This window comes from Schistocerca americana, chromosome 6, assembly GCF_021461395.2.
Source record: "Schistocerca americana isolate TAMUIC-IGC-003095 chromosome 6, iqSchAmer2.1, whole genome shotgun sequence".
Taxonomy (NCBI): domain Eukaryota; kingdom Metazoa; phylum Arthropoda; class Insecta; order Orthoptera; family Acrididae; genus Schistocerca; species Schistocerca americana.
The window spans coordinates 378,303,150-378,330,536 of record NC_060124.1 but is presented as its reverse complement, the minus strand read 5'-3'; the positions used below and the strand labels follow the sequence as shown (position 1 = coordinate 378,330,536).

General features: G+C 44.6%; 1 protein-coding gene across 1 annotated transcript in view; it reads left to right on the top strand.

Moving 5' to 3' along the window:
• The window catches only part of LOC124619362 (ATP-binding cassette sub-family G member 1-like), a 779,674-nt gene that overhangs the window by 258,000 nt on the left and 494,287 nt on the right, over positions 1 to 27,387 (top strand). The window contains exon 3 of the mRNA XM_047145685.1: positions 17,133 to 17,182. The gene's annotated coding sequence lies outside the window, so the exon portion shown is untranslated. The remainder of the gene's footprint in view (positions 1 to 17,132; positions 17,183 to 27,387) is intronic.

Below are 27,387 nucleotides of genomic sequence, written 5' to 3'. Positions count from 1 at the left end.
TGCATAAAACTTAGTATATAGAATTGTACCTCAGTTAATCAAACTATAAAAAGTAACCAGGAACGCACCCAAGACCTTATCTCACCCCACGTGCTAGTCGTAAACGCCACCGTTATACCACTGCTAGCCTTGCGGTACAGTATTCATTCTTTTGTGTTTAGGGAGTCAGTCATTCTTTCGCATTTTTTGGCTGCAGAAAGTTCTTGATCATTTAAAAAACATTCGTCTCTAATTTACTGATGAGATACCGGACTGCTCCTCGGCTGATTCACGTGAATTCGATGAATTTGTGTGGTGATCTTGGTAGTTGATGACATATATTATCAAATTCTCCATGAAGATTCCTCCCTTTGCAGATTTCATGCACATTATTTCTTTTTCGCCATATATTCCTAAGAAAAGCTAATTTTGTAGCCTTACTCACGAGCTATAGTATTCTACAGTATAGTGGCGCCGTTTAATAGAATCAACTGTCGGCTCTAAGTAGCCATCTTGTAGCGGGAGACGGTCGCTCGCACGCACGACACCCGAGCTCTTCGCCCAGTGCTGCTGCTTGTTGCTGGAGTGTCGCGTATCCAGACGTCGCTCGCTGTCTGTCGCTTCTGACGTTTGCGTGCGACACGACCTTAGTCAATCACATGCGCGATTTTGTATACTTCTGTGTGCCGGCGCTTCAGTGTTGTCGCAGCTCTATAGAAGGCCGTAGTTTTCCCCTGTAGCTGTTTGTGGTTCGAGGTTGGAAGTTGCCAACAGCACAGGCAACTGTCACTGAGCTTCTTTTGCCGACTCTACAGTAGCCGTGATCGTATAGCAGGTGGCATACCGTCGCCTTCCTCCGAACTTTGAAGTGACTGACTCAGCAGCTACAGGGGAATCCACAGTGTTGTGTGGACTGCGAATCCCTTTGCAACTCGGCGTTTTCAATGTAGACTGCTAGAGGCTAAGTAAGTGACAAGTGATATGAAAATTCTACGACTCACCGGAGACTGACCTCCACGGCTTGGGATGCGTAGTCTTGCACTTGTCACTGAGTCACTGACCCACTCTATTATCACTGTAATAAACAATCTTGCTAACTTATTGGTAACAGCTGCACGAAAGAGCAGCTCTTTTTGCCGGTGGTTGCTCGGAGCTGGCCATGTCTATAAGACTGCGCGCCACATTATCCACGGTGCCTGCGCGCTGCCAGATCCGGTGCGCTGTCGGCTGCCTCCTGGCGAGGGGCCGAGGCGGGCCGACTCGTTGCGCTCGGCGGAAGTGCAGAGGCGGGCGGGCGACCGGAAGTGCCCCCATTGTCCCCTGTGTGACGAGACGCTCGCCCACTGCGCTGCGGGACACGGTTATCACACGACACTCTTCAGTCTGACTAGCACCAACCACGCACAGTGTTCAAATGTGGACGGCTGCCAACAGCTCGAAATATCGGATGATCAAAAAGTCAGTATAAATTTGAAAACTAAATAAATCACAGAATAATGTAGAGAGAGAGGTACAAATTGACACACATGCTTGGAATGACATGGGGTTTCATTAGAACCAAAAAAAAAATACAAACGTTCAAAAAATGTCTGACAAATGGCGCCCCATCTGATCAGAATAGCAATAATTAGCATAACAAAGTAAGACAAAGCAAAGATTATGTTCTTTACAGGAAATGCTCAATATGTCCACCATCATACCTCAACAATAGCTGTAGTCGACGAATAATGTTGTGAACAGCACTGTAAAGCATGTCCGGAGTTATGGTGAGGCATTGGCGTCGGATGTTGTCTTTCAGCATCCCTAGAGATGTCTGTCGATCACGATACACTTGCGACTTCAGGTAACCCCAAAGCCAATAATCGCACGGACTGAGGTCTGGGGGCCTGGGAGGCCAAGCATGACGAAAGTGGAGGCTGAGCACACGATCATCACCAAACGACGCGCGCAAGAGATCTTCCACGCGTCTAGCAGTATGCAGTGGAGCGCCATCCTGCATAAACATCGTACGTTCCAGCAGGTGTTTATCAGCCAGGCTGGTGATGATGCGATTCTGTAACATATCGGCGTACCTCTCACCCGTCACGGTAGCAGTTACAAAACCAGAATCACGCATTTCCTCGAAGAAAAAAGGCCCGATAACGGTAGATGTGGTAAATCCAACCCATACTGTGACTTTCTCGTCGTGCAATGGGGTTTCCACGACAGTTCTAGGATTTTCGGTAGCCCAAATTATACAGTTGTGGGCGTTGACAGACCCTCGGAGCGTGAAATGTGTTGTGGCTTGGCAAGATAGCCAAGCCACTATGAGGAAGCCGAAAGGCACGCGTTTAAGCTCACGCAGGCTGGCGTGAGGTCTGGAACAGAACAAGGTCTTGAAACTAGCAGAAAAGGTACGTAGATTCTGGAATACTTAACTTTAATCCACAATTGGTGAACATCGCTCTTGACGGTACATGTTTTACGGCATCAATAGTAACTGGTAATGGCGCCTTGCTAGGTCGTAGCAAATGACGTAGCTGAAGGCTATGCTAACTATCGTCTCGGCAAATCAGAGCGTAATTTGTCAATGAACCATCGCTAGCAAAGTCGGCTGTACAACTGCGGCGAGTGCTAGGAAGTCTCTCTAGACCTGCCGTGTGGCGGCGCTAGGTCTGCAATCACTGATAGTGGCGACACGCGGGTCCGACGTATACTACCGAACCGCGGCCGATTTAAAGGCTACCACCGAGCAAGTGTGGTGTCTGGCGGTGACACCACAAAATGAGCTTCATCGGTCCACAACACGTTAGTCAACCAATCGTCATCTTCCGTCATCTTTTGAAACGCCCACAGCGCAAATGCCCTCCACTTTACTAAATCGCCAGGTAACAGTACATGATGCCGATGGATTTTGTACGGATAGCATCGCAGGTTACGCCTAAGTGCCAACCAAACTGTAGTGTATGGAATGCCGGTGCGACGTGTGACTGCACGAGCGCTGACTTCCTCGCGCATAGACGAACCCGCTACTGTCTCCATTTCTTCCTGAACTGTCTCAGCAGCATTATGCCTTGTGCTCGGTCGGCCACTACGGGGTCTATTGTCTAAACAACCCGTGGCTTCGAACGTCGAAATCATTCTCGCCACAGCTGCATTTGTCAACGGACCTTTACCCGTTCGAATCCCCTTCCTATGGCGATAGGATCGTCACGCTGAACTAGCACATTCCCCATTCTGATAATACAGCTTCATTAAAAGCGCCTTTTCAAGTAACGTCAAAATGCTGAGACTGCTGGCGCATCTGATTCTCTCTCTCATTACATCTACTTTTATACACGATTGTCATGCGCAGTCAACATTTTGTGTACTGTTTTTTTTTTTCTAATAAAACCCCACGTCATCCCAAGCATGAGTGTCAATTTTTACCTCTCTATCTACATTATTCCGTGGTTTATTAAGTATTCAAATTTATACTGACTTTTTGATCACCCGGTATATAAGTATTAGATTGTGAAATTACAGTGAAGAGCCAAAGAAACTGGTACAACTGCCTAATGTCGTGTAGGGCCCCTGCGAGCACGCAGAAATGCCGTAGCACGATTTGGCATGGACTCAACTAATATCTGAAGTAGTGCTGGAGGGAAATGACACCGTGAATCAGCAGGACTGTCCATAAATCCGCAAAAAAACGAAGGGGGTGAAGACATCAACAGCACGTTGCAAGGCGTCACAGATATGCTCAATTAAGTTCATGTCTGGAGATTTTGGAGGCCAATAAAGTGTTTAAACTTGGAAGAGCGTTCCCCGAACCACTCTGTAGCAATTCTGCACGAGTGGCGTGTCGCATTGTCGCGTTGGAATTGACCAAGTCCGTCGGAATGCACAATGGACATGAATGGATGCAGGTGATCAAACAGGATGCTTATGTAGTATCAACTGTCGGAGTCGTATCTAGAAGTATCAGGGATCCTACATCACTCTAACTGCACACGCCACACATCATTACAGAGCCTCCACCAGCTTCAACAGTCCCCTGCTCACATGCAGGGTCCATGGATTCATGAGACTTTCTCCATACCCGTGTACGTCCATTCGTTCGATACAATTTTAAATGAGACTCGTCCGACCAGGCACCATGTTTCCAGTCATCAATAGTCCAATGTCGGTTTTGACGGGCTCAGGCGAGATGAAAATGAGTGGGCCTTCCGCTCCTAAAGCTCATATTGATGAAGTTTCGTTGAATATTTCGCACGTTGACACTTGTTGATGGCCCAGCATTGAAATCTACAGCAATTTGCGGAAGGTTTGCACTTCTGTTTCGTTGAACGATTCTCCTCAGTCGTCGTTGCTCCAGTTCTTGCAGGATCTTTCTCTGAAGCGATATTGGAGATTTGACGTTTTATCGGATTCCTGATCTTTACGGTACTCTCGTGAAATGGTCATACAGGAAAATCCCCCTCCATCGCTACCTCGGAGATGGTGTGTCTCATCGCTCGTGCGCCGACTATAACACCACGTTCAAACTCACTAGATCTTGATCACCTGCCATTGCAGCAGCAGTAACCGATGCAACAACTGCGACAGACACTTGTTGTCTTATATAGGCGATGCCGACCGCAGCGCCGTCTTCTGCCTGGATGCAAATCTATGTACTTGAATACGCACGGTCGCGTGGAGTGGCCGCAAGGTTTCAGGCGTCATGTCACGGTCTGCGTGGCCTCTCCCGTCGAAGGTTCGAAGCCTCCCTCGGGATGGGCGTGTGTGTGTGTGTGTGTGTGTGTGTGTGTGTGTGTGTGTGTGTGTGTGTGTGTGTGTGTGGTTATTAGCATAAGTTAGTTTAAGTAGCGTGTAAGTCTAGGGACCGATTACTTAGTAGTTTGGTCCCTTAGGAATTCACACACATTTTAACATTTGAATACGCATGCCTGTACCAGTTTCTTTGGCGCTTCAGTGTATTTCATTAGTCTCACGAAAACGATCCAGGTAATGCTTAGAAAATGAGCAAATATGGTTGTTTGCATGGCCATCTTCCTTCTGCAGCAGCTGTTGAATCAGTTACTATTGATTTTTCCGTTTTAGCAATATTGGAATTTAATTAAAGCGAATTTTACACCAGACGCGTTTCGATTATATTTATAAAGCACTTTCCGTAGTTATTCTGCAAATTGGACACACATGTTTGTACATTGTGGTCTGTTTTAGATTAAAAACAGCGTATTATTCATAAAGTTGGAATGCAAATTACTTACCGTGTTTCTGCCTCTTTTTTATGTATTCTCCCAACCTCTGTTTCTTCCCTCCTTGTTAGCAGCAGTCGATGTGAAAGCCATTGGGAGAATATGTAAACATGAGGCGGAAACAGAATAAATAATTTGCACTGCAGCTTTATAAACAAAACGTTGCTTTTAATCTAAAACAACGAAAAATGTACAAAGTATCTATCCAGTTTGCAGAATAACCATGAAAGATGCTTTGTAAATATAAGCGAAACGATTCTGAGGCAAAATTCTCTTTAATTCAATTGCAGTGCTCAAAACGAAAAAAAAAACAGTAATAAATGAAATGAAATGTCGTGTGGCTAGGGCCTCCCGTGGTATAGACCGGTCGCCTGGTGCAAGTCTTTTGAATTGACGCCACTTCGGCGACTTGCCCGTCGATGGGGATGAGATGATGATGATGAAGACAACACCGAGTACTGAGCGGAGAAAATCTCCAACCCAGCCGGGAATCGAACAGTCCGTCGCAGTGACCACTTTTTTTTTTTTTTTTTTTTTTTTTTTTTTTTTTTTGCGCTGTAATAACTGATGAACAAATATTTTCGCATCTAGGCACCATCAACTCAAAAGTGAACGCGGCTAAGTTGGAAAACTAAAAAATTGCACGGTCCACCTGTCAAAAGCCTCAATAAACACCTTTTACAGCGCAGGCCTCTTCGAGATATGCAGAAAGGGAGTCAGCGAGGTTCTGGAAGGTAGCGACAGGGGTGTGGAGCCATGCCGCCTGCAGTTTCGTGGTGAGCTGCGCTAGGTTTCTCGGTCGAGAATCCATGACGCGAACAGCCCAATCGAGTTGAACCCACAGTTTCTCGATTGGGTATAAATACGGGGAATTCGGTGGCCAGGGTAATACGGTAAACTCATTCTGCTGCTCTCCGAAGCATGCACATACACTGCCAGCTCTGCGAGACGTGGACAAGGTCCCCAAGGATTGACACTTAGTTGTTGATCCATTGTGCCTTCCAAAATGACAACCCAGGGTTTGCCACAAAAACATAACCAGAGACCATAACGCGCCCTCCTTCGCCCTCGACCATTTGCTCCCAGACGTTTCAGGCTCTACATGCCAGTATCCATCGGACCGATGGGGCGTAAACATTATTCATCTGAAAAGGCCCCCTGTCGCCACTCAGTGAACGTGCCGTTGCGGTACTGTCGTTCATATTCCAGCCTTCGTCGCCGAGGAAGAGCTGTCAGTATGGTTGGATGCCCATACGCAGCAACGTTTGCTGAACGGTCGTCGAGGAGACACTGCTGATAGCCCCCTTGGCTCATCTGGGCGGTCAGTTGCTCAAAACTTACACGTCTGTTCGTCCTTACACATCTGCGCAGCAGTGTTTCACCCTTTTGATCGTGGTCCGTAGCGCGCTACAGTTAACCTCGGTGCCAGGTTTAGATAGCGCCATTCGCCACGCACGGTACACTTCAACCACGGTGGCAGACGTGCAGTTTACAACCTTAGCTGTTTCGGAAGTGCTTTTACCCTTGCAGCGAAAGCAGAAAATCAAGCCTGTTTGGACGTCAAATAAATCGCATTGTTGCCGCAACACGACAATGACGTGCGTCACACTGCTAGTGCTGAAAGCTGCCGTATGTGAGTGGTTGTTGTACGTTGACATCGAACATGGGGGGTGGTCACATTAGCGTGACTGGACCGTGTTGTAACAAAGAACGTGTTACTTTCATGTCACCTAAATTGAAAATATTAGGTGACTGTATCTTTCCTTTCAGAACTTACTTTTCTGGTGTTTTTTTTTTTTTTCAATTTACGCTCGTTTCGAAAACTAACAGTAGCTTTTCCTGATTTTCTAGTCCATATAGTTCACAAAATATAATACATGTTTTGAGGACGCATACGAAGAACAAGTTTTACACTTAAAAAAGTATTTATTATGCTAAAAATCTGAAAGACAAGAGAAGGGATTTCCTTACCATGTAGAAGAACGAACGAAGCCTTACTCAAAATCAAAAGAAACTGGTAAAGACATCATTCCACCGGGCTGTAGTTTAAATAGCTGTATTCGACACTACTAATTTCGGACTTCGTCCGTTTTCAAATACTTGAGTAACAGATGTGGTACTCGTTCTCGTCTCGTCACACAAAAGTCGCTTGTCATGCGTTCCCTCGTCCGTCGTTAACTCTAACAGATTTTGTTTCATAGCAGTGCAACACCTGAAATTCGCTGTAGCGTGTGCGGTGCGTTTGATTTTGGCACATTTGTGTTCTTTCTCCATTGCGACGCTCCTATGTTGTTACTCAAATTCGCATGTCCTGCGAGTCCATTACAGGTGCAAAGGTTTCATCTAATAATCTTGTTTTTAGTGTTCGCTAGTTATCATAGCAATCTTGTGTGGCTGATTTCAGTATTACTGATGCTGAACTAGGAAATAGCCATTTTTTACTTCAGTATTGTTCGTCTGAAAGATATGTACCTGCGGCAAGTAGTGGAACTAGCAGCACAGCTTACCAAGGCCGGGGAGTGGGCGAATGACGTGTCCTCCAGCGAGAGATAAATGTCTGTTTTAATTTTTCTTTAAATAAGTATAACTGAGACACGTCTAAAGGCATCGCTGCTAATGATATTAACTCATTGAAGATTTTAAGTTTTGTATACGAGGGCGTGCTGAAAAGTAATGTTTCTGACTGTTTTACGTGGTGCTTTTAAAGATTTTTAAGTAAAACAAACGTTATTAACAACCTGCATCTTTGTTCTTCATTTATACTTAGTATTTACTTTTCAACATAGTTACTCTGGCGACGAACACATTTCTCCCAACGAGAGACCAGTTTGTTGATGCCATCACTGCAGAATGTTTGACTCCGTCGATGAAGCTACAACCCCACCTCTGCTTGCCCCATTTTATCACTGTCAAAATGAAGCCTCGAAGATGTTCTTTAAATTTTGGAAACAGATGAAAATCGGATGGGGCCAAGTCGGGACTGTATGGAGTATGATCGACGACAGTAAATCCAAGACGTCGGATTGTTGCAAACGTCGCAGCATTGACTTGCTAAGGAGAGGGTGCTCCATGTGTAGACGAACTCATCTTCGGTTACAATCTCGATTACAACACGCTGTTTCTTACGCACAGCCTAAGTTACGTTACAAACCGCCGTGATAAACGCTTCAATTTGGAGCCCTTTAGCGGCCAGTAGGTTGTAATTTGCGTCAGCGAAGCGAGGAAGTCGGCCCAGTAGTATGTATTACATGCAATACCTCAACTGATATGGAGAATACCTCAACTGATATTGAGGACATAATTAAAAAAAATTGAAGACATTACCTTTGAGCTCGCCCTCATGGAATAGAAACAAAAATCCATAACTTTACCTTCACAGAAAGATGATGTGATGGACAGTATAAGGTGTTACGTGGTCGCATGTGCGACCTACTCTAAATCTCTCAGGTAGATGTTTTTTGTCATACGCAGTGGGCTATATCATAGAGTTCAAGAGAAGAATGTTCTCACCCTCGATTCACACAAAGAAATTGTACTGTAATGACTGATGAAATAATCTCTCGAAGACGGAAGCGAATAGTACTACAAATTGTTAATGTAAATAAACTTAAGCCTGTGGAAACGAGGAATGCGATACACAAAAGAAAAGGGTTTTGTATTTAAACTTTTCTTTTCTTTTTTGGGTCATCCGCCTTCTTATTGGTTTAAAGTGGTCTTCCGTGAATCCCTCTCCTGCGCCATCCTTTTCATCTCAGAGTAGTACTTGCTCCCAACATCCTCAGTTAATTGTTGAATGTATTCCATCCTCTGTGTTCCCATCTACAGCTTCCTCGAGATCCATCAAAGTTATTCCTTGTATCTAAACACATGTCATATCACCCTTGACCCATCGTGTCATCTCAGATGTTTCCCGCAGACCGTGAGTCACTTCAATATTTCCCGGGGCTGACGAGATGCGGGGCTGAAACGAACAAGTGACGTCACACTAGTCGGCTTGTCCGCCTCACATCGCGAAATCTCGGCTCCATGCAGGGCCCACGGGAAATCAATGCGTAATTGAAAAAGTACCCACTAAAGGTCTTAAATTTCTCTTATGTTGTCGAGAGCCCACACACATTTCAAGGAGCAGTCAAACATTATTAAATTAGTCTGAAATAGTTATTCGCTTCCAGCCAGGACGGCTGCTGGCACTCGTAAGACCTGTACTGTCACGTGCTGTCACGTACGCACCACGGCCTGTCTTTCTCGTGGCCTCAAATGGTTCAAATGGCTCTGAGCACTATGGGACTTCTGAGGTCATAAGTCCCCTAGAACTTGGAATTACTTAAACCTAACTAACGTAAGGACATCACACACATCCATGCCCGAGGCAGGATTCGAACCTGCGACCGTAGCAGTCGCGCGGTTCCAGACTGTAGCGCCTAGAACCGCTAGGCCACTCCGGCCGGCTCTCGTGGCCTCGCATATTTCCTTATAGCCTGCTCATTTCTGCCACAAACCTCTTTCGTCGAAATGGTGCACGAAGGAAATAACTGTAGAAGAGTGAATTAGAGCAACTACACCCAAGAAATACCGAGAAATGGTATGAGCTTTGATGGAAAAAGAACTTGAGAAGCTGTATTGCAGTCTTGACGAAAAGTATGACCATTACACTGACGTTCTCACCTCCGGAAAAACGAAAAGAAGTTTGACTAATATGGCGACAGAATCACGTGATACAGCTGATAAAAAATAAAATTTCGTGTTGCGAAGACCTGCCGTCAGGTACACCAGTCGCCTGGTGCAAGTCTCTTTGGTGGACTCTCGGCGACTTGCGCGTCGAATACAGTTGATGAAACGTCAGTCTAAAGACTTGGAACTTATGGCTGTTTTTAACACTCATAAGGAACCATTGCGACATGTAAAATTATATTTATTGAGGATCAGCACTGTATTGACACTGAGTGTGCCTTTAGTTTCCTCCCCCAGCGTTGGCGCGAGTTCTGCATTGACGGTTCAACACATTATGACCATCTGCGTAATAGGGTGATGATACCCCATTGGAAGGCAGTGCAGCAACGATTCTGCGTGACATGGATTACAAAAGTCTTTGCGCGGGTTTTGGTATGTGTGCACAGAGCTGCCTCCTGCGGGTTCAGAAGAGGTGAACGCGATCGCTAATACGTCAACGTAAGTCCACTACCATACTCCTCACTGTGGGACAGTTATGTCCTTTTGACACTGATGGTTATCCTACTGGAAGATGCCATCGCTCTCGGCGAAGACATCCCGCATGACGAGATGCAGGTGGCCCATGCTGGGGGACGTTCTAAAATATGTAAAACAAAAAATTCGTGTCGCTCTCTCTCCATTTCTCTCTGAGTTACTCTTCATCACCACTGTCCCGTGTTTCCATCTAACTTACAAGTTATTCGCGCTAGCCAATGCTGGCGTTTTTTACGTCGCATAAACATTCGTTTTGTTTTTCTAGCTTTCAGTGCTTTCTAGAGAAATGGCCAGCTTTCTACATTTTGAGCATGGTGGTGCCTTCCGCCAAACAGTGAGCCTTCTCATTCCACTGCCAGGTTGTAAAATGTTTTAGCCAGGAGTCTGCTCCACGGCAGATGTTACCTGTTTTTGCTGACGAGGTGGCTGGATATCCTAGGGCGGCATCACAAAGACATGGTCAATGGTAGGTGGGCTATTGACCCTTGGTTCTCCAGCTGGCCCCTGTGTCCGAGCGGTTATAGGCGCTTCAGTCCGGAACCGCGCTGCTGCTACGATCGGAGGTTCGAATCCTGCCTCGGGCAGGTTGGTTAGGTATACGTAGTTCTAAGTCTAGGGGACTGATGACCTCAGATGTTAAGTCCCATAGTGCTCAGAGCCATTTTGAACCTTGGCTCTCCCACGACCGTCCTTCCGCGAACTGGATAAATGGGGGTCGAATCTACTGCCTCTGGCCATCCGCGTGCCTCCTCACTATTCAGAATGCTTCCAACATTTTCCCGCTTGTATAAGGCAAGCCAATTCGCATTAATAGTAAAAGAATAGTAAGGTTGCATTTATGATTCACTGAAAATCACTAGTACTGCTGTTTATCATATTTCTAGGTGTCAATTAAATATTCCGACCAAATGGGACAGTAATTATGAATTTGCATTCGTTAAGCGACTGGAAAAACTATCGCATAACACCCGCTGGTGCCCACGGTGTCTTCGATTACAGCCACCAAGAGCCATGGAAGCCGAGATGGATGTCTCCCGTAGCATGTTAGTGCTACCAACGTCCTGTGTCCGTGACGCAGTCCATGATCGGAACAGCTGTTAGCCTGGATAACGTGAGTCAACAGACCAGGTGACACGTTTCCATTTCTCTGTGGACCAATCTCAAGGATCCTGTGCCCCGAGCACCTGTAATTGATGATATAATTGATGATTTTGAGTCGACAAGGGAACATGTAGCAGTCATCTCTTCGGAGCCCAATGTTCGAAATGTATGTTGACTGGAGTGGTTCAAAACACTTGTGCCTGCATCAACACTCTGCTCAGTCTTTGCACCTGCCACAGATCGCCGCCTATCCTGCTTTACACATCTGGTGTGCCTCCAACGTCAACCGGCGTCCTTCGATCACTTTCCATAGATGATCATGACACATGCACACGACAGCCGACCAACTTCGCCGTTTCCGAGAAGGCCTTTCCCAGGCGCTGGGCCATAACAGTATGTCCTTTGTTAAAGTCGCCTACGTCAGTGGATTTTGCCATTTGTGGTTCCTATCATTGGTAGAATGATTTCTCTCTGCTTTGCTTATACTCGCATATTTTTCCTACCGCGTCATGCACTTGCTGCGTCACCAGGCAGCAGTCAGTCTTGCGGTGAGCAGTGGTCATAATATTTTGGTTTATCAGTGCAGCCTATACCAATGAACAACAGCCTACCGCGCGCAGCAGAAAGTTATATGGACAATTAATACAAGCTATACAGATGTCTTCACACTGTGTCAGACACACCCGTGCACCTATGTAGTAGAACTGGACTAGTAGTAATAGCCCACATTGTGCGCCGTTGGTGGCAACGGACGTCGGTTTGGGAACTTATTTCAAAGGTGACCTTATAACTGAACATGCTGTACGTGCTGTATACAGATCTTGTCATTGGTCTCTGCGTAAGCAATTCAGGTACAGTTTGACAGGCCGTCAGGATTAAGGATTTTTGGACCAGGACAGTAAGTAAGCAGTTATAATAATAATAAATGGAAAACTCTCTCACGGAAAAAGACCGTGAGGTAGGGAAGGAGACTTTCTCCCCTACTTTTCAATCTGCACATGGAAGAAGAATCGACTTAAATAAAAGAATGATTGGAGAGGAGGATTAAAATTTAGGGTGAAAAGATATAAGATTAGCTGATGACATTGCAAGCCTCAGTAACAGAGAGGAAGAAATTCAGGACCTGTTGAGTGGAACGAACAGGCTATGGAATATCCAGAATATGGGCTGAGGGGAAAACGAAGAACGACCAAGGTAATGAGGAAGGCATAAATTAGATAAATGAAAAGTGGTGACTTCGAAGGAGAATGTGTGAAGGATTTCTACCTGGGATGCAAAATAACGCTTTGTTACATAACCGTTTTTCCCGTCACTGATGTAAAACCCAAAGTAGAGAGAGAAATCACATTGGAATAAATTAATCTCAACCGATAAATGAAATATGAGTCATTACCGATGATTGCCAGCAGTTAACTCGTATGTAGATTACAATTTACTATATTGAATTGCATTCACACGTAAATAAGAAGCCTCTCTGAAAAAATCTTGCACTTGCTTGTAGGCAAGGGGACGTTCCATGGATCATAAACTGGCAGGGAAAACAGCCACAGCAGAATTCGCGGAGGGTCCTCTGGGCCGCTTGTACGCGTACTAGGGACCCCGCTGGGCAGTTAGGGACTGTGCTTTGAGGAAAGTCGACTTGGCGCCGGATGCACTAAATTGGAAATTTGTGGTAAGTTCCTGTGGGACCAGACTGCTGAGGTCATCGATCCCTAGGCTTACACACGACCATACTACTTAATCGAACTTAAACTAACTTACACTAAGAACGACACACACACACACACACACACACACACACACACACACACACACACACACACATGCCCGAAGAAAGACTCCAACCTCCTGGGCGGGGGGGGGGGGGGGGGGGGGGGGGAGCCATGCGAACCGTGGCCCGTGGCAAGGTGCCTGTGACCGCGCGGCTACCACGCTAGGCGGATGCGCTGAACTGTTTGTGACCTGGGGTGCATGCTGTTTTGGCAAAGTCCTGAAAGAACAACTGTTGTGAACAGTTCTGCAGGCAGTCTGAATTCGCTGAAATACATGAACCGTTAAGATAACATGTTGGAGAGTGTAATGGGCTCAGAAGTTCATGGTGCCTTTGAAGATTCTGAGAAACCACCAGCGAATTCAGGAACCCACAAAAATCCCGACTATTCAAAGAAACGTAAAAGTATCTACCACTGGATACTGTTAATAACTTATGAATGGGAGTGTGAAATACGCTTCTGCTACCCTTGTTGGCCAGCACACGAAAGTGGTCAGGGAGGGAGAGGGCAGGATACAGTTATTTAGCTCCAGATACATTGAATTTCGTCACTGGTTAACCACCTGAAATGAGACTAAGGTTCGAATCCTGCCTCGGGCATGGATGTGTGTGATGTCCTTAGGTTAGTTAAGTTCAAGTAGTTCTAAGTTCTAGGGGACTGATGACCTCAGATGTTAAGTCCCATAGTGCTCAGAGCCATTTTTTTGAACCTTCCCCTTAAAAAAAAAGTTCGCTTAGGACGTTTTTGTCACAGTTTAGGATCAGATTTTGTTTAAATCAAATATTTTTAGTTATATCGCCTCATTCATCTGAGGCGGGTATCATATTTCACTATCTCCAAACACTACGCAACATGTACCAACCATATTCGCGCATCTTTTCAATGAAGAGACTTCCGACGGGCGTGTGAACCTTCTCGTGGAGGATAGGTGGTGAGCTTCGAGCAACTGAAGTCACGTTTTTTGTATTTATCTCCACAGTTTCGGCAAGAAGTGGCAGTTTCTCCACAAGGTACTCACGCTGTCGTGAATATTCTTCGGCAATCATAAAGCTCGTTTCACCATGGCTCAACAATAGCAACAATTTGATGGAAGAATTTTTGTAATAAAAAGCAGTCCAGATCGCAATAAATTTATTTTTATTCGCGATGTGGACTGCTATTTAACTTACTTTCATAGAGCGTATTAGATGTTTCAGGAAAGTCTGCACTGTGTGATTCATGATTTAAATAATGAAAACTGCACCTATTACTTATGTTTTGATACTTAGCACAACACCTTTCGAGAATTTATTCTCATATTCAAGTGCATTTGTGCATAGTGATGATTTGCATGTATGTGATATTCAATATAATGGAGGAGGCACAGTATCTTCTAACCGGAAAAATACGCAAGAGAGGCAGAAAATCACACACGCGAATAACACCAAACATATTCGTAAAAACAAATGCACTGTAAGATTGCTATATTTAACGAGGTTATTGGATGTGTTAATATTTGTAAAGCAAAATGATATATCTGAAGAATTGTGGTCAGAGAAACAATTGTTGGGCAACAGTATCTGTGCGAAGCGCTGTGAAGCCGTAGAATCTTGGACAGTAAGTAATGGATAGCTGGGGTGTGCAGAAGCCGGGGGTTGGTTGAGTGTGCAGTGTAATGGATGGTCTCACTTTTAGAACTATGTGAATTGCAGATTTATTACAGAGGAGGAATGATGACTCAGAACAATGGTTGGATAGCAGCGTTGTGAAATGAAGAACATAATTTTTTTTAAGTGTGTTCATGCATTACATCATACACTCAATAAATCCCCAGCTGCTGCACACCATAGTTATCCACTACAGACTGTCAAAGATTCTACGACTCCAAAGTGCTGTCATCGCAGGCAGACACAGACACTGTTGCCTAACAACTGTCTCTCTGACCACGATTTTTCAAATATAGCATTTGCCTTTACAAATATTAACACATTCATAACATCATCAAAAAATAGCCATCTTATAGCACTTGAGAATAAATTCTCGAAACACCTCGTGCTAAGCATCAAAACATAAGTAACTGCTGCAATTTTCGTTATATAAAGCATGGATTGCTTTTTATCATTAAAATATTAGTAAGAGCGCTGTGGTTCCTCAAAGACGTCAAAAATTATAAAGCAAGAATGCTTCTCATTTAAAGAAGAAAACCTGGTCCAACAAGCCTGCGACGTTCCTTCATTTATGCTTCTGTTTAGCAGTCAAAGGGCAATCACGCAGAAATTCATTTCTTGTTGAATACTTACGTTGATGGAATCTTTGTGGTCTCAGAAGGTTTGATGTTCATCACTTGTTGACTTTTCCGGCCTTCCTGGCCTTGGATAAAGCATACGTTAACGACAGAATTATACCAAAAGAAGTGATAAAATGAAGTGTCAAACTCTACATTGATTTTGGCGTATTTAGATGTTTTGTGCTAACTTGCGGTATGCCATTTCACGGCAACGGTGCAATTGAAGATTCATCACAAATACGTCACTCTTATAACAGTTAATGACGCATCAGCGATATAAGCATCCGAGGGATACTATGATAACCGACACAAAAGACGAAAGTCGCATGTCTTCAGTGTAGCGTAGTGGATAAAGACGAAGATTACAAAGTCGAAGGAAATAGTTTCGTGTCTTGCCATATGGTTTTTTTCCCCTTCATAGCGTTTTTAACACATACTCTCTTAAATGTAATACCCGGATGCTCTGCAATGTTCGCTGTTATTTACATTTCCGTTTGGTTAGAAAACGACGGATGAAATAAATATTTGGCTGCTTATTTTCGAATTTGCGGCAATTTCAGAGCGTATGGTTAGGCAGGAACCTAAAAGGACAGCTTAAATCACTGCAAGTGAAAAGCGCAGCAATGAAACCCATGTTGTTCTTTGTCACAAAGATTTGGCTGTTTATTTCCTAGTTCAAAAATGTTCAAATGTGTGTGAAATCTTATGGAACTTAACTGCTAAGGTCACCAGTCCCTAAGCTTACACACTACTTAACCTAAATAATCCTAAGGACAAACACACACACACACACACACACACACACACACACACACACACACACACACACACACACACACACACACACACCAATCCCCGAGGGAGGACACGAACCCCGCCGGGACCAGCCGCACAGTCCATGACTGCAGCGCCTTAGACCTGTTTCCTAGTGCACGCAATGTTCACGAAGAGACAGATACTTCGCAGGTTACAGCCAATGGCACTTCCGGCTGGTATAATTCTGCCGATGACTACATGTCTTTGTCTTGGCTAACCATGTACGCTCACACGCCCATTACGAAAACGATTACACCTGGGAGAAACTATAATAGTCCACTGTTAAAGCGCGAAAACTTCACTGTTGCACTGTGGGTTCCTGTCTGGTACTTCCGCCCAAGTTTTCATCTTAATCTAAGGCCTTTGCACCTAAACAGCTACAGTACCTGAGGCCTGTTCAAACTTCATTTCAAGATCTCTACTTGAAAACTGATATCTACGAATGAAATAACATAAAATGCACTCCTCTCTCTCATGTCTTCTGCTGCAGCTTAAAGTAATTTTTGGTATTGTTACGCCATTCACCATCACAATTACGAACCTATGCATTACTTGTGGCATGGGTCTCGTGTTTAAAATATTGTTTCCTTTCTCTAGAAAATGGGAGGAGACAACAGTAAAACGTGAAAAAAAATTCAAAAGTGTATGTCTTCAATTATAGCCACCAAAATAACGTAAATTTTAGAAGTAAATTATTTAGCAAGTATTTACAGTTTTTTACATTTTAATGCAGCACATTTCATGTAAAGTTCTTTAACGTCTGCTCATTTTCAGGTGCACCTGAAGCTGCCGACAAAAAAATTAGGAGCTGTTGAGAGTGCACCGTAAGTAAATCACTATTATTACGTGACTTTTATCCATAATTAGCCATTTTTATATCTAAAGACATGGAAAAATTTGCAGCCCTTAACTTAATTTATGCATTAACATGTTGTTTTCAGTACCTGTCGATAAAGTTATTTGAAAAAACACAAAAACCTAGTGACTTTTTGTATCACTGTACAATGGCATAAAGTAACTCCTAACTGTCCGCCGCTCGTGGTCTCGCAGTAGCGTTCTAGCTTCCCGAGCACGGGATCCCAGGTTCGATTCCCGGCGGAGTTAGGGATTTTCACCTGCTCCGAGATGACTGGATTTTGTTGTGTCGTCTTCATCATCATTCATCCCCATTACGGTCGGAGGAAGGCACCACCTCCATTAGGACCTTGCCTAGTACGGCGGTGCGAGTCTCCCGCAACGTGGCCCTACGCTCTGTCAAGAAGCATTGGACTTCATTTCCATTCCAAATCCTAATTGCTGTGGTATAAAATCCGTTCAAATGTACTCTGCTATTTTCCATTATCACACGACTGGTTCTCTGCGTAAATGGCAAACACTGCTCATATCGGTCCAAACGAAGTCCTTTCCTGTAAACAAAAAGAGAATCTAACTTTTTCCTAACATTCGAGTGTAACGTAACATCCATTTTGAAAACAATGGCCGGCCGCTTTGGCCGAGTGGTTCCAGGCGCTTCAGTCCGGTCAGGTTCGAATCCTGCCTCGGGCATGGATGTGTGTGATGTCCATAGGTTAGTTGGGTTCACATAGTTCTAAGTCAAGGGGAATGATGACCTCAGGTGTTAAGTCCCATAGTGCTTACAGCCATTTTTTGAAAACAATGAGGTAATCGAATTTTTTTCCTTCTTCACACTAAAGCTTTCATCCATTCAGTTAAAACATGTAAAATTTTTGTCGTATGCTTTGTTCAGTTGTTTGAGTTTCTGTTAAAAACCTCTACGGAATATTTGGTATATACGTTCATGATTTTCCCTATTTGAAACGACACTTTTTAAACATATATCAACAATTAAAATAAAATCAGATGGAATACTTTTGCAATTACACTAGGATATCTATTGTAACAAGAATTCCATGTTGTCCGCTGTCCCTTTAAAACTCAGTCTTAAGCTTGTAACAAGAAATGGCTCACTGTGACGACTAACAACACGCTACATACAGTTAAAGTGGTCTACGAGTGGATGGCATTCTATCTTCTCTTCTCGAAGGGATTCTACTATCCTTTGCCGGTTACCTTACTGCCAGTACCTGACTCACTGCCATATCGTCAGGGGAGAGGATTCATCCCGCAGCCGGTGTGACTCTCCTTTGTCGATGGCCTATATTCTACTGTTACGCCACAAACAATTAATTTGGTGCAGCGGAGGATATTTTAAGACAGCTTCCACGGCTGATACAAAGAGTGCCGCATAAGCGGGTTAGACAAGAGCAGACCAAAGGTTATTACATTGGGGACCGCTGCTGATTCAACTTGAACAGGGGTACGTCGCCAGGCGGTACTACATAACAAGGCTCATCAGGAGTGATAATACCAACGGCACAACGGAAACGCATAGCCATTGCAGTGGTGGCCCAGTTACTTCACACCCGAGCCACGAACTTCTTGTGGCTTACATCATAAAAACCAATACTGTAGCAAATCAAGGACAGGCCAAGAACACGTCATTTTCAGTCAGAGGTATCGCAGCCTGCTAGGTACCACTCTTGAGTGGTTACCAACGTCGGCACGTGAGTCTTATCAGTCTCCATGGCTCTTCCAGTCAGACTCATTGCAGTCTGCAGCTGTTAGCAGCATTCCTACTGCTGCTACCAAGTCCGATGCTGTGGACTTAGCGCTCTCTAATCTGTAGGCCATTTCGGCTGCCGCTGGCCTTGAGGTCTGGAGGTCTCTGGCTCTCATACAGGCCCATGCAGCTATTCATCCGCCATCGTTTGGCGACGCAAACTACTGGCTGCCTACCTCTGACCTGGGCAGACATTGCTGGTGAAATACACTGGGTCCACACGTTAAAATCGCGCACCAAGTCGCGCATCATCCAGGGCTGGTTGGCCACTTGTAGGCAACGCAGCTTAGCCAGTGGGACACCGACTTTTTGGTGACACTGGCCTGGCACTGCTGTTGGCAAAATCGCTTCCTCACCTGCAAGACACTGCCGAGCCCCTGACCATAGCACCTTCCACTTCAGTTGATGTACGGCTTTCATCCCGCAGGTATTGGCCTCCCTGTGAATCGGCACAACTACTCTAGTACTGAGTAATAAATGTGTGGCGTATCAACGCTGTTTCACTGATGACACGTCGGACGTCTACCAGACACCCACTCACCGCCCCATTGTCACCCTGCTTAGGTGGTGGACTGACCTCCAAGTACCTCATTCCGTTACAGACCGAAAGCCCTGACTACCCTGGTCGCTGTACCACTCTTAGCGAACACTGAAGCATGACAACTTTGTCTCTATTGTTAGGTGACGACGTCGAAGCGGGGGAGCTGGTTTTACATTTATTATAGAGTGTGGTTTAAAGTCGGTGTTTGGCCGGCAAGGGCAAGGTGGCGTAAAGTTACTTATCAGTCTTTGCACCAATTTATTAACGTATTAGAAAATCAGTTTTACAGCCCAAGTCAAAACTTAAAGCAACACTGTGCGGTAATACGAAAACATCCGGTAACACATTCATAGTCTCTCACTCAGACCAAAACACCAATTCGTTACAATAAGTATTTAAAAACTCAAGAACAGGTAACAGCCCTAAAGGACACGAAACACTGAAGTATGAAATTACCCTGGGGCTGCGCACAAAAATAAGTACAATCAGGAAAATTCTAAAATGCATAGCAGTATTAAAATAAAGTTGCTCTGCCAAGGCTAGAGCTCCACATACAAGTTTGCTACAACTGTGCGAATTCTTACCTCAAGGCTTGCTCTAAATAGGGATGGACACAATGTCTAACAAATAACACAATTACAATCCACAGGTAATATTACCAGGATAACAAATATCGGGGCAATTTTGAAGTACCAAAAAATGACCAAATGCTTTCAAAAATTTCTCAAGGTAGCCTAGACCTTGTATTCATAGTGGACTCTGGCAACAGCATTACCAAGATTTCAAGGCTTCTGAACAGTGATTACGAAAGGGAACTAGAGCGTTAATACAAGAACTACAGAAGAAAATATGCCAAGGGTTTCAACTGTATGTGCTCACATCACCTGGCAGCAAGTGCAACAAGAGGACTCAGTTCATTGATTATTACGACGCGACTACACTGAATGGTTAACACGACGTATTCAGAAACAGGAGTAATTTTAACACAAAATTAAGATGTCCGCAATAATTAGTAGTGATCCTAGCACAGACTAGAAGCGTATCTAAAATTAAAATAACACTGCTCTCTCCCATGAACAAACCACCGATAGCATGGGAGAGACAGATGACAACCACTTGCAGCAAGAGCTTAGGGAAGCGCCATATCACACACAAACAAACACACACACACACACACACACACACACACACACACACACAGCTCAGGAGACTGCCCCATGCTGTGCCTTCCAGAAAGCGACGGGACGGACGGCTATACAGCAAACAGAGCCGGGCGTGCCGTAATTCCACCGCTGGGCCAGCACACCCTTCTTATCGCCTGCCGAGTATACAATAGCTGCCCAAGCATTCCGTCAAATCCATCCTGCTCACTTGCTCGCCGGTACTTCCTCGATCCCTCCTCTCATGTGCAGTCTTCTGCAGTGCTCGCCATTCCGCCTTGCAGCAAACCACGAACTCTCTTCATGGCTGTTACGGCTGTAGACGTACTAAAAGTAACTACACCGCTCACTGGCGGTAGTCTAACATTCTCATACTGAAGCTGCCATTTGCAGGACAGTGCTGTGTTTGCACGTAACAAATGATCTCAAATATCTGATAAAACTTTGCGTACACAGTGACTTAACAGGTGCAAATGACGTTCGTAAGGACTCTGTATCCCTGCTAAGAACAAGTGCAAAAATGATATGGCCAATACAAGACCAGAGTTTATTCAAGTCCACGTTAGTTAAAGAATAAATTACGATAAAATTGTGCAAATGACGGGAGATAAAACTGCGTTACACGAAAATAAGGAATGAAAAACAAGCGCAAAAGACAAACGCGAAGGATGTGCAAGGGAACATTAAATAGGAACATAAAGTGAAAAACTAAATGAATTAAAAATTAATTTCACTATCTGCTACATACATTTCATGCAACTGTCTTGAAACTTGCCGCATTTTCACTCCTACTTGCAAGAAATGAACCCTACAATCTTGATATACAGGGCGGGGCAAATAAAAGTGGCCCAGACGAGTGCGTAAGATTTGTGGCAGCATTAACGGAGCAGGAAAAGACCCACAGTTACTTCTAATAAGATGGAGCAACTGCCCGTACAGCCGGCCGAACTTTGGAGCACATTTACACGATCTTCACGCCAGACAGATACGTTTGCAGATATCAGTGTTGGTCACGGCCCTAACTGGCCACCCATGTCACCCATGCCACCTGACCTGCCGGTGTGCGATTACTTTGTGGCGAGCTCTCAAGTCTAAAGTGTATCGCAGCAACCCTCACAGTCTCCAAGAACTGCAGCAGAACATTTCGAATGAGACTTCAGCAATTCCAGCAGTCCAGCTATGATCTGCCTTCAGAAACTTGCTAACCAGGCCTAAAAGTGCCAAGAGATGAATGGTGGTCACTTTCCACATCTGCTATAGCTAGGTTAGTAATGCATTTCCTTTGCTGTGTTTCTTTGTTCCCTGGGACTCTATTCTCCGGTCGACTTCTATTTGCCCCACCCTGCACAATTTCCCGTCTTTTGCGTAGACCTAGCACAGAAAACCAGAAAAGTACAATCATTTAACACAGAATGAAATTACAATGAAATGAATACCCCTGGCTGCACACAGGCGTTGACATAAGTCAATGGGGACAGTTGAAAAATATGTGCCCCGACCCGGGATCTCGTGCTTGCATGACAGACGCTCTATCCATCTGAGCAACCGAGGACACAGAGGACAGTGCGACTGCAGGGACTTAACTCTGGCACGCCTCCCGTGAGACCCACGTTCGCAGCTTATTGTCCCGCGCTATATTCATAGTGCCCCTGCCAATTGTACTCGTTACTCGCGGCTTTACTGCCGATTCCCGTAAGAGTTCGGCCGGCCGGCGAGGTCAGTAATCGGTTGGAGTCAGTCGACTGAGCATCCGATGAAAGACTCGGGTATAGGAAGATGCGAGATTAAAGGGAAACTTTTGAAAAGCAGCTAAGCAACCTGAAGAGGACCGTTGTAAGCTCGGTCGAAACGTTCAACATATTAGTTGTTTTAGTGTTTCATAACGACGCGGTTTGATATACAAAATTATTTTATTCAAATTGACACCAGCTTTGGAACCCTACGAACTTACAGTAGTGGACCGTGTTTAGTGGTTGTATTGAGGGGCTCATTTATTTGATATAGGAATCTTGAACGGCCTGTTGCGTTTCGGAGTGAACGATCTTGGATTTTGTAATTTTATCAACGTCAATGAATGGTATATAGCCAATCGTGTACTGTTGTTGAAAGATCAACAAACTTTTACTGTAGAAGACCGTATCATAATTTATGAATAATATTGTGTGGCAGATGATGAAAGACACGCCACGGATAGTTACCACCCACGGTCGTCGGTCTAATGTAAGTCGCCTCCCTTAAAGATCTGATAGCCGAAACATTACGAATATGGTAACTTTAATTAGAATTTCCAAGGGAGTGCTTATTACACTCTTTAACGGGGCTTCGAGCAGATAATACAGCCCCCGCTATCCGTAAATGCTGAGGTGACAAGCGGCATGTGATAGCTATATGCACATTACAGATGGCGGTAGTACCGCGTACGCAAGCTGTAAAAGGGCAGTGCGTTGGCACAGGTCTTATTTCCACTCAGGCTATTCACGTGAAAAGATTTCCGACCTGATTATGGCTGCACGATGGGAATTAACAGACTTTGAACGTGGAATGGTAGTCTACGCTAGACACATGGGACATTCGATTCCGGAAATCGTCAGGGGATTAAATACTACAAGATCCAGTGTCAAGAGTATGCTGAGAATACCAAATTTCAGGCATTACTTCTCACCAAGGATGACGCACTGACCGACAGCCTTCACTTAACGACCCAAAAGCAGCGGCATTTGCGTAGAGTTGTCGGTGCTAACAGACCAGCAACACTGCGTGAAATAACAGCAGAAATCAATGTCACATACGACGAACGCATCAGTTACGACAGTGCGGTGAAGTCTGTCACTACTGGGCAATTGCAGCAGACGACTGACGCGAGTGCCTTTGCTAACGGCACGAAATCGCCTGCAGCGCCTCTCCTGGGCTCGTGACAATATCGGTTGGACTACAGAAGACTGGAAAACCATGAACCCAGGTTGTCAACAAGGAACTGCGCAGGCTGGTGGTGGCCCCATAATTGTGTGTGCTGTGTTTACACGGAATGGACTGGATCCCCTGGTCCAACTCAACCTATCATTGATTGGAAATTGTTATGTTCGGATACTATTGGCAGCCATTCATGGGCTTCACGTTCCCATACATGTCACCGGGCTACAAGTCTTCGCGTTTGGTTTGAAGAACATTCTGAACAATTGGAGCGAATGATCCCCAGTCGCCGACACGAATCCCATCGAACAGTTACGAGACGTAATCGACTGGTCAGTTCGTGCACAAAATCCTTCACAGGTGACACTTTCGCAATTCCTGACAGCTGTAGAGGCAGCATTGATCAGTATTGGCTCAAATGGCTCTGAGTACTATGGGACTTAACTTCTGAGGTCATCAGCCCCTAGAACTTAGAACTACTTAAACCTAACTAACCTAAGGACATCACACACATCCATGCCCGAGGCAGGATTCGAACCTGCTCAGTATTTCTGCAGGGGTGTTCCAACGACTTGAGTCTATGCCACGTTGGGCAGTTGCACTACACCGATACGATGTTAAGAAAGTATCCCGTGACTTCTGTCACTGTGGTGTCACCGCCAGACACCACACTTGCTAGGTGGTAGCTTTAAATCGGCCGCGGTCCATTAGTACATGTCGGACCCGCGTGTCGCCACTGTGTTATCGCAGACCGAGCGCCACCACAAGGCAGGTCTCGAGATACGGGATAGCACTCGCCCCAGTTGTACGGACGACGTAGCTAGCGACTACATGGACGAAGCATTGCTCATTAGCCGAGCCAATAGTTAGAATAGCCTTCAGCTAAGTCAATGGCTACGACCTAGCAAGACGCCATTAGTAACATTGCATGTATCTAAAGAGTCTCACTTGTATCGCCACAATCTCCAGATGTACCAAAAGGATGGATTAAAGTTAAGTATTCCCGAAGCTACGTACTTTTCTTTATAGCCTTCATTACGTATCCTGTTTCAGACCTCACGCATCCGGCTTTAGCTTAGCGCGTGCCTTTCGGATTCCTCTCATTGTGTCTAGGCTGTCTTGCCTAGACACTACAGTCACCTCAATGTAGTCTACCACCAGACCACAGGGACTTGCGATGTGGGCTCGATGGAGTGATTGCTGATGCCTTGAAAGAGTAGAGAAAGCAACTACTTCATTGACCCATCATTCTGTTCGCTTTCATTAGTCGCAAATCACAATGAGACGTAGGTTAATTTGACGAATGTGGACAACGAAAGCGTCCGTTCCGCCTCTCAGATAATGCCAAACCGTTCTGCTGCCATTGTATCATTACTTGTCTTTATCTCTCTCGCTCATCTCGTTATTTAATGTTTCTTATTGCCTGAGAATTGTTTCATACAATTATCTGAGCAATGTCTTCTGAATTTGTTCTTGCATTTATTTTTTGTTATTGATGATTTAAGCACTCTTTGCCGCCTTTTCAGTGCTACTATTTCTGTTCTGTCTGTGTTATTTAATTGTGTGTAAACTTGTAGACCCTAATAAAAAATACAAGGTGCGTTCCATAAATAATGCGACCAAATTCATAAAAAATCATTTATTGAATATATTCGTACAAATAATGAAAAATTTTCTACATAGCACCCTCTTGCGTCGATAAACTTCTGGAGGCGGTGTTTCCATGCCTGGAAGGCATCCTGGAATGCCTTTTCCGGAACGTCCTTTAGAGCTGATGTAACATGCGCCTGGATGCTTTCAATCGTGTCCCAATGTTTTCATTTCATGACTCCTATTAACCGAGGAAACAAAACAAAGCCAGCAAGAGCCAGGTCAGGACTGTAGGGAGGCTGGGAAATGGGAAACCAACGTGGTCTTGATCCTGGCCAGCAAGTAGTTGACAATGAAGGCGCTGTGACTCGGCGTGTAGTCGCAGTGAACTTTCCACGTGTCCTTGATGTCGCTTCAGCAGCGCGAGACCCTCCTTATTTTTCAAACTTGTGACGCATGTACACATCTACGTGTAGTCTTGTATGTAATCTTTTTATCTTCGTTTCTCGCCTTATTATTCCATTACTTCAGTATCGTGTACGAAAGATATAAAAGGGCAATGCATTGATGAATCTGTTATTTGTACTCAGGTGATTCATGTCAAAAGGTTTCCGACGTGATTATGGCTGCACAGCGGAAATTAACAGATTTCGTGCTAGACGCATGGGACATTTCATTTCTGAAATCGTTAGGGAATTCAATACCGAGATGTAGTTGCGGAAAACATGCTTTCCTTGCGCAATGTTATTTAAAATATCGTCTACACTCTTCCAAGCTGAAAGTGTAGCCATGCCTAGATATTTAGAAGAACAAAAACATTTGATGTTAAAATTCTCAGCATCTAAATCATGTGTTCGTCACCAACCTTTATCGTATACTCAGACTCTAATGCATTTATGTAAACTGACGGTGGAGGGAGGAGAAAGGAAAGGTAAGGGAAGGAACTAACGATATCAGCTGCATCGGGACTTTATGCGGAAACAGTGGCATGAGTGATAATGCGTGCCGGACCGCGACTCGAACCCGAGATCTCCAGCTTACTAGGGAGTTGTGTTAACCACTGCACCACTCAGACACAGTGTTTATTGCAAATTCGAGAACTATCTCGGCAAGCTCCCCAGCGAACCCACTTTCCCACCTAGCGACACCTATCCTCAGTCCCTGTCCGTGTCCTCCATGCTCGCCGGTTTGTTTTCCGCTGGATGTCAAACGTAAATGTGCATCCGTACTGGAGGTTGTATCTTCAGTAATTAACATAAAATTTTGAATTTCAGAGCTCTGAGTTCATTTCATACATTGGTGGCAACTGTCACCAGCTCAAGCCACTCAAGCGCGTAATGAATCAAACAGTTCCCTGTCTTACACGGGCCCTCATACGTTCGGTAATACAGTTAAGCCGCCCATATATTGACCTTCTGAGTGCGCGTGCTGACATTGTCAATACTAGAAAGAATGATGAGCTACAGTGATGGTTCCAAAAATAAACGTAGTATTGTCAACATGTACTGAGCGCATGAGGTTGAGAATTGACCGTTTGACAATGTTTTCGCCAGTCAGAGCCGGTTGACAGAGCTTCATGACCCAACCACACGGCTTCAGTGTGCACTCTTCATGCTGTGTACTTGTTATATTACCTTAGATTCAATTTTTCAAGTAATCTTTTAGCATGGAATAGTTTTAGTAGTATGGTGCAAGAGTAATCATAATTATCAACTTGGGGTCGTCAATATAGGATTCACCACAGCATTGCTTTCTTCATTAATTTAAAAACCTAGTGGACCTATTAGCTTATTCATTGTATCAAAAAGGCTTGTACGTCATGTATATGCAATGACTAGTAAGAGTTTTGAGAAATATATCTCAGCCTAACCACAACACCATAAGAAACGTACGTTAATTATCCGAATACATCGTTGCAGGATATTTATAATTACTTCATAGGTTTCAATAACGTTCTGGCCAACTGTGCTGACATTACAGCACTAAAATTGAATCATTTTGATGACCTGCCTGTCACCGGAAATCTCAAAGTTATGCCTAATCTCTCGTCGACCTCGACTGCCTTTCTCATTAACTATTTTGCTTCTGTCTTTTGTGTCGTGTCAGCATTAGTAATTTCTCGTAAGATGCACGACTCGTCCGAAAATAGTTTATGAAATCTATCGGGCCCACCGGTGGGATTCTAGTTAGTAAATTAACATACGACAA